The sequence below is a fragment of the Lacerta agilis genome, chromosome 11 (assembly GCF_009819535.1).
Source record: "Lacerta agilis isolate rLacAgi1 chromosome 11, rLacAgi1.pri, whole genome shotgun sequence".
In the NCBI taxonomy this organism is placed as follows: Eukaryota; Metazoa; Chordata; class Lepidosauria; order Squamata; family Lacertidae; genus Lacerta; species Lacerta agilis.
The window spans coordinates 26,170,999-26,182,140 of NC_046322.1; the positions used below are offsets into that span (position 1 = coordinate 26,170,999).

The window sequence follows — 11,142 nt, forward strand, 5'->3', positions numbered from 1 at the left end:
ACTGGGAAAAGTGATTTGTTTCCAGCTGCACAGCCTTTCAGAATCTTAATACTGTGAACATCTCTTTAGATCTTTTTTTTTTAAATGCTAGGGGTTACTAAGCATTACCCTTTCACACTTCTGCATGTCTTTTCCTCCATGGTTGTATATGTGTCATTTTCCAGGAAGTATTCCCCCCCCCCAATGCTATATAATGCTTTTAAAAAAAAACACCCAAGAAGTAAAACCATCTGCTCCTGAGATATACACCTGTGTGCGAGAAACACACAGTAGGTTCACAGCCTGCACGTTTACTTGGATGCAAAGAGGTAGGATTCTTACCCTGGATTTGGCTGACACTCTCAGCTCCCTTCCCAAAGCCACTAAACAGCGGACTTGGCGGAACATTTCTCGAGGAAACGGGAAGGTTATATGAAGGAAGCCAACTTCTTCTTGGGTTCCTTACAGCCCTAAAGACATCCTGGCTTTGCTGAACTTTGAAGGCTTTTCAGCAAACCTGCGCCAAGTTTCGAATGACTCAGGGTGAGGCTTCAAAGAGGCTGAGCTGAGTTATGATTCCACCTTAAACCAATCTGAGACTTGGCAGTGGGGACGGAATTTGCCGTAAGATTTGGGTTTACTTGAAACTGAAACTCACACAGGGATGCAAGGATGTGTAACTTGAAACGGAAAATTCATTTCTAAGAGTTCTTGTGGAGTTCCTAGGGGCTGTAGGAGGTAGGGCCTGGCCACCTTCCTCCATTTCTCCTTTCCCATGTGGGTGGCGTCATGATGCTTACTCCAGCTCTGAAAGATTATTCATTGCTAAGAAGCTGGAGATACAAAACAGGGAGAAATATGTAATGCAGCCAAAAGGCTTCTCTTTGTTTTTCATGGAGAATTTCACAGGGCCTTTGATGGGGAAGAGGGAAGAGGGTTACAGTTTATGGTCTAAATGTGCTTAGCCTTGGGCAAATGCAATGCGCTTCGGGTGCAGTACACCAGAAGGAAGTTCTCCTGCACAAGCAATGTTCAAACGAATGGAAGCTTTGCCAGAGCACTGCCAGATTCCCACGAAGTTCTCGCTTGTCTCAACGGAGTCTTATCCTCCTGGCAAATTGTGACCCTTATGATTGCAAGCGTCCAGAGCAAGCAACAGTATTACAGGCAACGGAGCAGTAAGAATACCAAATAGATGCAATCAACCTTCCCGCTGACTTGAAAAATGCACAGGAATGCCTGTCAATATGAAAAGCAGCAGTAAAGTGTGGTTAGCCCTGCTTGGGCACAGAGCGGAGGATAGAGTCAGGGTTTTATCCAACTGGTAAGGCTGTCATCAGCCAAACAGAAAGGGAAACAATTTTCAGCTTCCCCCTCTACACCAGAGAGTTGGAGGGCCATATGGAGCTGATTTTGGGAGGTGGCACTGGGTTTATAAATGGTTGAAAGCTGCAGCTGGAAGGCTTACAGTGAGTTGAGAGACACCACTGGACACAACCCTCAGCCTCCAATCGATAGACAGGGAAGGAGAAGTCGTGCTTCTAGAGGGTGGAGCTGTGCTGAAGTTTGAGCACTGGAGCACCACCTTTTTTTAAAGGCTTGATGCAGACAATAATCTTGTGGGAAACTAAAAAAGTCATTTGAAGAGGGGATCACTGCTCCCAAGGTGAGTACAGTTTCACCTCTGATAAGCACAGGCTGGCCCAAGAAATGCCTGAGGTGAAAGAGAAGATGCCATCTCCACCACCACCCCCCATTCCGTGTACAGAAGTTGACTCTTGCATCAGCAATGGCAATGGGGCAATAACCTCCATTGCACCTGAGGGCAGCAGGCTAGCTCAGAGGGTGCAGAGGAGGCCACACACCCTACGCAGCCCCTGTCATCCAACACTTTGCTGCCACTCCCTTCCATGTATCTGCTGCCCGAGGCAGTCACCTCACTCTGTCTGTCTGATGGTAGGGCCAGTCCTTCAAGTTTTTCAGGATTCATTTCCCCTGTTGCTTCAAAAAAAAAAAAAATTCCAAAATCTGTTTGACCAGAGATGACCGTTACGATTGGATGATTTGCAGTATTCATATCTTTTTTCTGACTGTCAGCTGTTTAACAAAGGCAACAATTGTTTTTTGTTTTCCATATCAGCCTGTGAGAATCCTTAATCTTTAAGAATGTAAGATGAGTCCTATTGGATAAGAAGGAGAAGGGGCAGGTCTGTCTGGTCCAGCATCCTGTTCTCACAGTGCTTAACCAGATGCCTCCAAGAAGCCCAAAAGCAGGACATGAGCACAATCTGTAGTAACTTCAATATAGATGTGTGCCCATATATGCAGATCTTCCGAGCATATGGTTCATGGAGTTAGGGATGGGAAACACTGTCAATTTCAGCTAGTTTCCCATTTGGCTAGTCTTAGGTTTATTTCTCCACATAAGTTTGTGACCCTTTTTTTTAAAGTCCTTGTGAAAATTATTCAGCATTTTAATATGGACTTCTGTTAATACAGTATGCACATTTTTGCAAGCAAATTTCCATAATAAAATGCATTTTTGTATGTTGCTTCATGCTACTTTCACACACATTCCCCACCTAATATTCACATTTTGGGTAGGAGGACAGCATTGCACAAATCAGAAAAGTGTGAATTTCAAACCATAGCTGCATTTCAGGTCATATTTGGGGAGTTTCCCATTAAAACCTGAACCAAAATCAAATCCTTGCCTATCTCTACATAGGTGCACCCATTATTTTCCTTGGTGGATCATGGCTTCTAGTTAAAACACAAAGTAGTTTGTAAGGGAAGATATGGTTGATGCATGCTTCCTTGTGTGTTCTCCTTGGATAGATGAAATAAGGAAATAGACTATGAGAAAAGTGGACACAATAGATGCAAACAAACTTGTTCTCAAGACAGCTACTTTCAGGAACGAGAAGAAAAAGCTCCCCAGGATGCTACTTTAGCCGGAGAACTACTCAAGCATCTTGAAGAAACATGCAGACTTTGAAAGGAGATGCTGTGAGACGTCCAACAAACTTCTATTTATTTTCATGATAAGGTAGTGATGACTGTCTGTGGAAGTAATATATCATTTCCCTGGAGAAACTCCCAAGCGTTAAAGGATATTTTCTTTTTATTCTGCTCTATAATAGTAAAAACCAATTACACCCACCCCTCCTGGCTGTCTTCTTGGATTATATTTAGAGTACTAATCTGACTAGTACAGCTGTCACCCAATTAGAGAAATCTTAGTTGAATAATCATATGTTTAATTGATTATAACCGCTTAAATTTGCATTTGACTGCAATAGTGGGTTTTGTTGGGGCGCTGTGCTTCTTCTGGCCTTAAATGATACATGCATTTGTAGGAGGAGGTGCCAATCTTAAAGGAGACAACCCATGTGAGTGTGAAAAGAGGTGCAACATGTCACATTGCATCGGCAACATCTGTGACTGAAAAATGTAAATGTTCTCCCTCCACCCCACCCCACCCCCCCAAAAATCCAACGTGAGTGGCTGTGCCATTCCTTTAACAGGCAAGCGGGAGAGTACATCTGCATTTGTACGCCATGTCAAAGGTTTAAAGATTAAGCTGAAATAATTTTGTTGTTTACTTGTTTAGTCGTGTACTACTCTTCGTGACCCCATGGACCAGAGCACACCTGTCTTCCAATGCCTCCTGCAGTTTAGTCAGACTCATGTTGGTAGCTTCGAGAACACTGTCCAACCATCTTGTCCTCTGTCCTCCCCTTTTCCTTGTGCCCTCCATCTTTCCCAACACCAGAGTCTTTTCCAGGGAGTCTTTTCTTCTCATGAGGTAGCCAATGTACTGGAGCCTCAGCTTCAGGATCTGTCCTTCCAGTGAGCACCTAGGGCTGATTTCCTTCAGAATAGGAAGCCCAAATCAGAGCCCTGCTTTGCAGCCAAGCTTCCACCAGGGGGAAGATTCCCAGCCTATGAATGGCCTGTAGTCCAGGGGTCGGCATCTTTTTTTAGCTGCAGGCCAGTCCACTGTCCCTCAGACATTGTGGCGGGCCGGAGAAGTGGCACTGGGGGGGGGGAGCTGAAAGAAGAGGCGAGGGGGACAAGTACGGTAGTCCTCCTCCCCACCCCCCAGCCGCTGCACTTACCTTCCCAGAGGCTGTTGTTGCTGCTTCTCGTGGGTAGGCAGAGTGAGCTCGCCCGCTCCGCTCTCTGGCCCACAGGAGCATCAGGGCAGCGGCAGCGGTGGAGGGAAGATGAGCGGCGCATAAGGGTTGGCTACAGAGAGGGGCTGCTTAAAATGGCACTCAGCCAGCTCAGCCCAGCCCCCTTCCTCCTCTAGGCAGGGCGGGGAGAAGCCAGGAAGAAGGAGGGAGGAGGCACCGCCGGGGTGTGTATGGGGGGGGGGAATGGAATGGCGCAAGGGGAAAATGGCACAGCCCAAACGAACAGAATCCCCACGCTGATCCACAGACAGTCCGTAGGCCTGATGCTGAAGGCAATTGGGCCTGATCCGGCCCACAGGCCTTAGTTTGCAGACCTCTGCTGTAGTCAGTGGCTAGCATGAACTGGCAACCATTGAGAGACTTTTGCAAATGGCACCTTGGAATGGGCCTGAGAGACATATAAGCAATCATCCTCTCTGCAGCATCTGCTATCACATCAGAGTAAAAGGTCCTCACTCAGGGCTAGCTCCAAGTCTGAGAAAACCACTCACAAACTGCATGGGCTCTGCTGATAAAGCCAGTGGCCCAACCCTCTGTTTTGTTAGCAATTCATTTAAAAAGTTGCATTATTGTAGAAAGCCAGTGCAGTATAGTGGTTGGGGTGTTGGACTAGGATTTGGGAGATCAAGCTTCAAATCCCTACTCTTCCATGAAGCTCACTGGGTGACCTTGGTCCAGTTACTATCTCTCAACCTTAACTACTTCATGAGGTTGTTGTGAGGATATGAGGAAGAGGAGTTCCTCGGATGAAAGCTGGGATTAAATTATGATTATTTGATTGATTGATTGATTGATTGATTGATTGATTGATTGATTGATATATACAGAATAGGAAAGATAGTCATGGATTTAACCTTTCAACACTGGCATACTTTTAGGGGTGGGTGCTCTGTGATTGCCTGAACTTTTTATTTCTGCTGGCAAAAGATCCAGAGAATTATGTGTCCTGCATATTTAACTTTATCTTGGAAAAAAATCACAGTTACTCATTCATTTTTAGCTCTGCAACCTCAGGGGAACTGCTTCCAAATTCTTCAAATGCATTGCCAATTTCCCTCCAGTAACTAGAATGTCACCTGGCAGCCTTTGCAGCAACTGATCCATGATAGGGATGCTGGCTATGCCATATGGCAAAAGGTTTTTATTGCAGGCCTCCCCAACTGCGCCGGGCGAGGCTGATGGGAATTGTAATCCAAAACATCTGGATGGCACCAGGTTGAGGAAGTTTGATGGTGTCAATAGTCAGATCCAAGAATAGGAGACCTCAATAGCTACTTGTTGGTAGGACTGATAAGAACTATTGACTCCCAGCCAGCTTGGAAAACCTTGGGGGTTTGCAACAGGATATTGATCTAGAGCGGGGGTCAGCAACCTGCGGCTCCGGAGCCGCATGCGGCTCTCTGACAGGTCTCCCGCGGCTCCGGCATGCCCCCTTTCAATGCCCTTTCAATAATAATTAAATGGTTATCGGCAAAAAAAAGGGGGGCCAAAAAAACCATGAATAATCCGCATCAACGTTGAACAGCTGGGCGGTCTTTCTCAGCCCTCTCGGGGTTCCCGAGGACAGACCCAAGATTGATGTCCACGTTGACCACTCCCAGAGAGAGGAAGCGACTTCTTCACACCAATAAGCGTGTGGGGAGGGCTGAGCTTTTACCACCTCGGCGTGCCGATTGGCAGGACAGATCGCCCGCCTTGGCGCATAGGCTCGGAGCCGGGGCCTTACCGCCAAGGTAGCCACTGAGGATGAAGGCGGGAGGCGGGCACGGGAGAGCAATGCTTCGTCCGGCCAATGAGCCGCCGGGATGCCTGTTCCTGTTTGAGGGGAACATGCCAATGAGGGTGGCGTTAGGGCGGGGAGAAGAAGGAGCTGGGCTTTGCGAGTTATCGAGAGAGAGAGAGAGAGAGAGAGAGAAAAGAGTCGGGATAATAAAGGCGGCGGGAGGTGGTGGCGGCGATTGGAGCGGCCCCTGTCGGGCAGAATCCTTTTCAAAGCGGCCGCGCGGAGGGCGGAGCAGGCAGGCCAGGCGTCGCTGTGACGGGAGGGCGACGATGGTCACCGACAGGATGAAGTAGAGCTGCTTTGGGGCGGCGGCGGCGAAAACGTCCGGGCTGCTTCTGAAACCTCCGCCAACCGGTGCTTCGCCAGCGCTCGCTGCGGGCGGTGTACATGCTCAAGACGGCCCCAAGGGCGGCTCGGGGGCCCGGAGCCCTGAGGCCGGCGCGCTGCAGTGCCTGCCGTGATTTCCCCCCCCCCAAAAAAACCTGTTTTTTGCTTTTTGGCTTTTTGCCTTGCTCTCCCACCCCCTCTCTTTTTCTTCCTCCCCTCCTTTTTTAATCCAAGGGGAGAAATCCCATTTTTTAAACAAACAAACAAACAAACGAAAAACAAACAACCCCCCCACAGCTGCTGCAGCCACTCTATTTGAATTTTTATTATTACCCTTTTCTCCCTCTATCCCCCCTTTTTCTTTTCTCTTCCCCTTTTGTTTTTGTTTTCAAAAAAAGGAAAAAGAAGAAAAAGATTTTCCCCCTTTATTTTTATTTTTTAAACTACTACATATTTTTAATAGATATTCTCCCCACCCCAATTTATATTTTTCCACCCCACTTTTCCATTCCCACCCCCCCTTTTTCTTTCTTTATTAGTTCGCTTGCCAACCTATCTTAGAGGGGGAAGCCCTCTCTCCCACCCACCACACCCCCCAAAAAACAACTTTGAGCTGAACCCCAAAAAACGGGGGTAGATCACTGCTGAAAGTAGATCACAGTTTCTTGGGAGTTGGCCACCCCTGGTATAAGACATGTAACTAGAATAAAAATTTAAAAAAACCAAGCAAATAATTGTAATAACTACTGTAATAAAGCACTGCTATAATTATATATAATTTCCCTAAAATTTTGGTTTCATTCGCCTTTCCGTGCTGAAATGTCACAACCTAAACAACCATGACTTGCCCCCCCCCCTAGTTTTGATCCTGGGTACGCCCCTGAGTCAATGCAAAAAAGTAATAACTTATTCTTGTTGTTTTTACTAATTATACTTTGCATTGGCTCCTATACGTTATTTATTATTATTGCATTAAGGTAAGAAACAATATATGCAGCGTTATATTTGTTTTAAATGTCGCAATGGTTTTGCGGCTCCCAGTTGTTGTTTTTTCCTTTGGAAACGGGTCCAAGTGGCTCTTTGTGTCTTAAAGGTTGCAGACCCCTGATCTAGAGTCAGTACTGAGTTTCCTGAAAGTTTATAATGTTCACAATTTGGGGTTGTGCCATCTTGTGCACACATGGTGGGAGGTTCCCACTCACAAGAAGACACTGCAGAACTAATGGCTTCTGTCTGGAAAGCTGTTAGCCGTATGTCTTGACCCTCAAAGCACCAAGCATGAGGTCAATCTTATCAAGGCTAGAAATAGCTCTTGGTTGAAGAGCCAAAGAAGCCTGCCTCTTAATGGCTACTAGCCATGATGGCTGTGCTCTGTCTCCATGGTCAGAGGCAGAAATGTATACATAGTGTCTTTTGATACCATCAACCATGGTTTTCTTCTGGGCTTCTGCAGGGTTAGCTCCTATCCCATATGCTGTTAAACACCTACATGAAATCGCTGGGTGGGGTTATCCGGAGGTTTGGAATATGTTGATGATACTCAGTTCCTCTTCTCCTTTACACCTGCAAGTGAGGCAGTGGAAGTGCTGGACTCGATAATGGACTGAATGAGAGCCAACAAACTGAAACTCAAACCAGGTAAGACTGAGGCACTGTTAGTGGGCGGTTCCCTAGACTGGATGGATGGGAGGCTGTCTACTCTTGATGGAGTAAAGCTTCCTCTGTAGGAGTGGGTACGTAGCTTGGGGGTACTCCTGGATCCTTTGCTGTCACTTGAGGATCAGGTGGCCTCAGTGGCTCAGAGTGCCTTCCATCAGCTTCAGCTGGTGGCCCAGCTGCAATCTTAATTGGACAGGGATAGCCTAACTTCTGTTGTCTATCCTCTGGTAACCTCGAGGTTAAATTACTGCAATGCATTATACGCAGGGCTGCCTCTGAAGACTGTTTGGAAACTTCAGCTAGTGCAGAATTCAGTGGCCAGGTTGCTCACTGGGGCAAGATAGTTTGAGCATATTACATTGATCCTAGTCCGACTGCACTGGCTACCAAATAGTTTCTGGGCCCAATTCTGCTGGTTTTGACCTATAAAGCCTTAAATGACTCAGGACCGCAATACCTCAAGGACCGCCTCTTTCTGTATGAACCTATCCAGACCCTGAGATTATCTTCTGAGGCCATTTTTCATGTGCCTCCTCCGTGAGAGGTCCAGAGAGTGGCAACAGGAGAACGGGCCTTTTCTGCAGTGGCACCCCATTTGTGAAATGCTCTCCCAAGGGAGGCTCACCCGGTGCCTTCATTATACACCTTTAGGCACCAGGCAAAACCATTCCTCTTTAACAAGGCCATACCCCTGATATATTCAGAATAGACTATTCTCAGCATTTGGGTGGTTATTGCTACACAGAACATTAACCCATCACCACCACTTTCATTAAGAGGCTTTCAAATGTCTTAACAAGCATTCTCCTGTCTGTTGCATTTATTTCTCCTGAATTTGTTTTGTTCTCTTGGCTCAAGTCTACTTTGCTTGCACTGTTTCCCTGGAGCAAAGCTTTCTGGAGCAAAGTGATGCTGGTTTCAAAACCATACTTGGTTCCTCAGGTTCCTCAATAAGGAGTTGACTCACTCTCTTTGGAAAGGACAGTCATACTTGATGGGCCGAAACCTTGGCCTTGATGTGAAACTGTTAAGTAACGCTTCCGAAACCAAAGCTTTGAAATGTGCCCTGCCAAGCCAACTAGCAAAGAGTTCTGAGAAACCTAAAAAGGCAAGGTTATGTGAGCTGGACTTTTCCTCTGCAAAATGAAGACACATTAACCCTAAGGTCCAGAGTACAGAGGGGCTGTATGAATGGAAAGGCCTGATTATGGTGTCAGTAGTTCAGTTAATGTTTAGCAAACGTATTTGGTGACAAACATTGCTAAACAATACTGATAGCATTAGGATTCCTCCTAAACCATACCCAATGTTTGCAGGAGCCAATTTCCACTAGGATTCCACCCCACCCCACCCCCCTGCTTTATTTTAGGCACCTAACACTAGCCCTCTCTGGACGATCATTGTGCCTACACTTTTCAGTGCCACTGCAGGAAGGGTGGCTGGCTGCTACCATCTTGCCACATTTCCTGGAGTAGCTTCAGAGCCAGCCAACCAACCATGCCCTCCTTCAGCTCCCATCTCCTTACTATTGCCTCTAATGTGTGGTTACATCTATGCCATACATTTAAAGCACATTTAAAGTGTATAGCTTTCCCCCAGGGAATACTGGGAACTGAAATTTATCCCCCTCACAGAGCGGAAGTGCCCAACACCCTGAATGAACTACATTCCCCAGGATTCTTTGCAGGAAGCCGTGTGCTTTAAATGTATGCTATGGATGTGGCCTTATTTTAAGAACATGAAAGCAGAGAAGGAGCTATTCTGGGTCAGGCCAAACATCTGTCTTGTCCAACATCCAGTTCCCACAGTTGCCAAGCAGTTGCCTATGGAAACTCCACAAGCGCAATAGTGCTCTTCACAAGGAACAAAAGGATCTGCTCATTTCAGTTCTCCCCATTTCTCATTTTTCCAGTTAAAATCCAGTACTCCACATTTTTGCAGCAGTTTGCACTGTCATTTTCTATTTTTTTTTAATCCTCCTGAAAATTCATTAGAATATTAGTGCAAATCTCTCCTACTAAACATATTTTTGTCTGCTGCTTTGAATGACACACACCTTTTTTGGCAAGCAATTTTCTCTACTGCAACACATTTTGTACACTATTTTAATGCTCAGTTGGTTAGAGCATGGTGCTGATAATGCCGAGGTTGCAGGTTTGATCCCCGTATGGGACAGCTGCATATTTCTGCATTGCAGGGGATTGGATTAGATGATCCTCAGTGTCCCTTTCAACTCTACAATTCTGTGAATATATATTTATTTTTAAGCACGTGCTTCCCTGATGTATGCATTTTCTTAAACACTGGTTTGAGAGCTGCATCACAAAATCCAGATAAGTGGGAATTTCGAAGGATGGTTGTGTTTCAGTGCTCATACTGTTTCAAAAAGTGTGAACTTGATGGATCCACCTGTCAATGCAAACTGATTCAGCTTTCTCTCCCATCCCTACTCTCCACTCATAACATCCAGAGGTCGTGTCATGTCTCTGATTCAGGCAGTATTCCCGGCAGTGTTGGGTTGGCATAAATGAATTTCTAGAAACTATAGGAATTTCTGCAAAAAAAGGTAAAATCCAATTGGGTGCTCAACTCATTGGTAATTACTGTGATATTTTCTTTTCCAGTATTTGTTAGACCACAAATATATTCTCCTGTACTCATGTACCATGTCTGCACTGATGCTGCATAAAGTTCTCCCCCCCCCACCCATAACCTTTCTCCCTCTTCCTTATTTTCTTTCTTTCTTTCTTTGGCAGCACATATACTAAAATTGGAACGATACAGAGAAGATTAGCATGGCCCCAGCGCAAGGATGACACACAAGTATTTTCTTTCTGTATTTCTTTTTCTTTTTCTTATAATTTTAAAGCTTCAATAAATATATTTTTAAAAAATGCAACTGGAACGTGCCTTGCTCAGCTGAGTAAAGAAGACAACAAACATGTACAGTGGTGCCCCGCTAGACGAATGCCTCGCTAGACGAAAAACTCGCTAGACGAACGGCATTCGCTAGTGGAAGGCTGCCCCGCAAGACGAAAATGTCAATGGGGCTCCCTCGCAAGACGGTGGGGGGGGAATTTTCCGTCGCGAAAACCTCCGCGCTGCATTGCCGCTTCGCTAGACGAAAAATTCACTCTACGAAGACACTCGTAGAACGAATTATTTTCGTCTGGCGGGGCACCACTGTATTCAAAT

General features: G+C 46.0%; 1 non-coding gene across 1 annotated transcript; it reads left to right on the forward strand.

Annotated features, from left to right (window-relative positions):
- The first annotated feature begins 10,691 nt into the window (after positions 1-10,691).
- On the forward strand, positions 10,692-10,795 carry LOC117055352. The gene has a single exon (XR_004427609.1). It is a non-coding gene; the product is annotated as a U6 spliceosomal RNA (small nuclear RNA).
- The last annotated feature ends 347 nt before the right edge of the window (positions 10,796-11,142 follow it).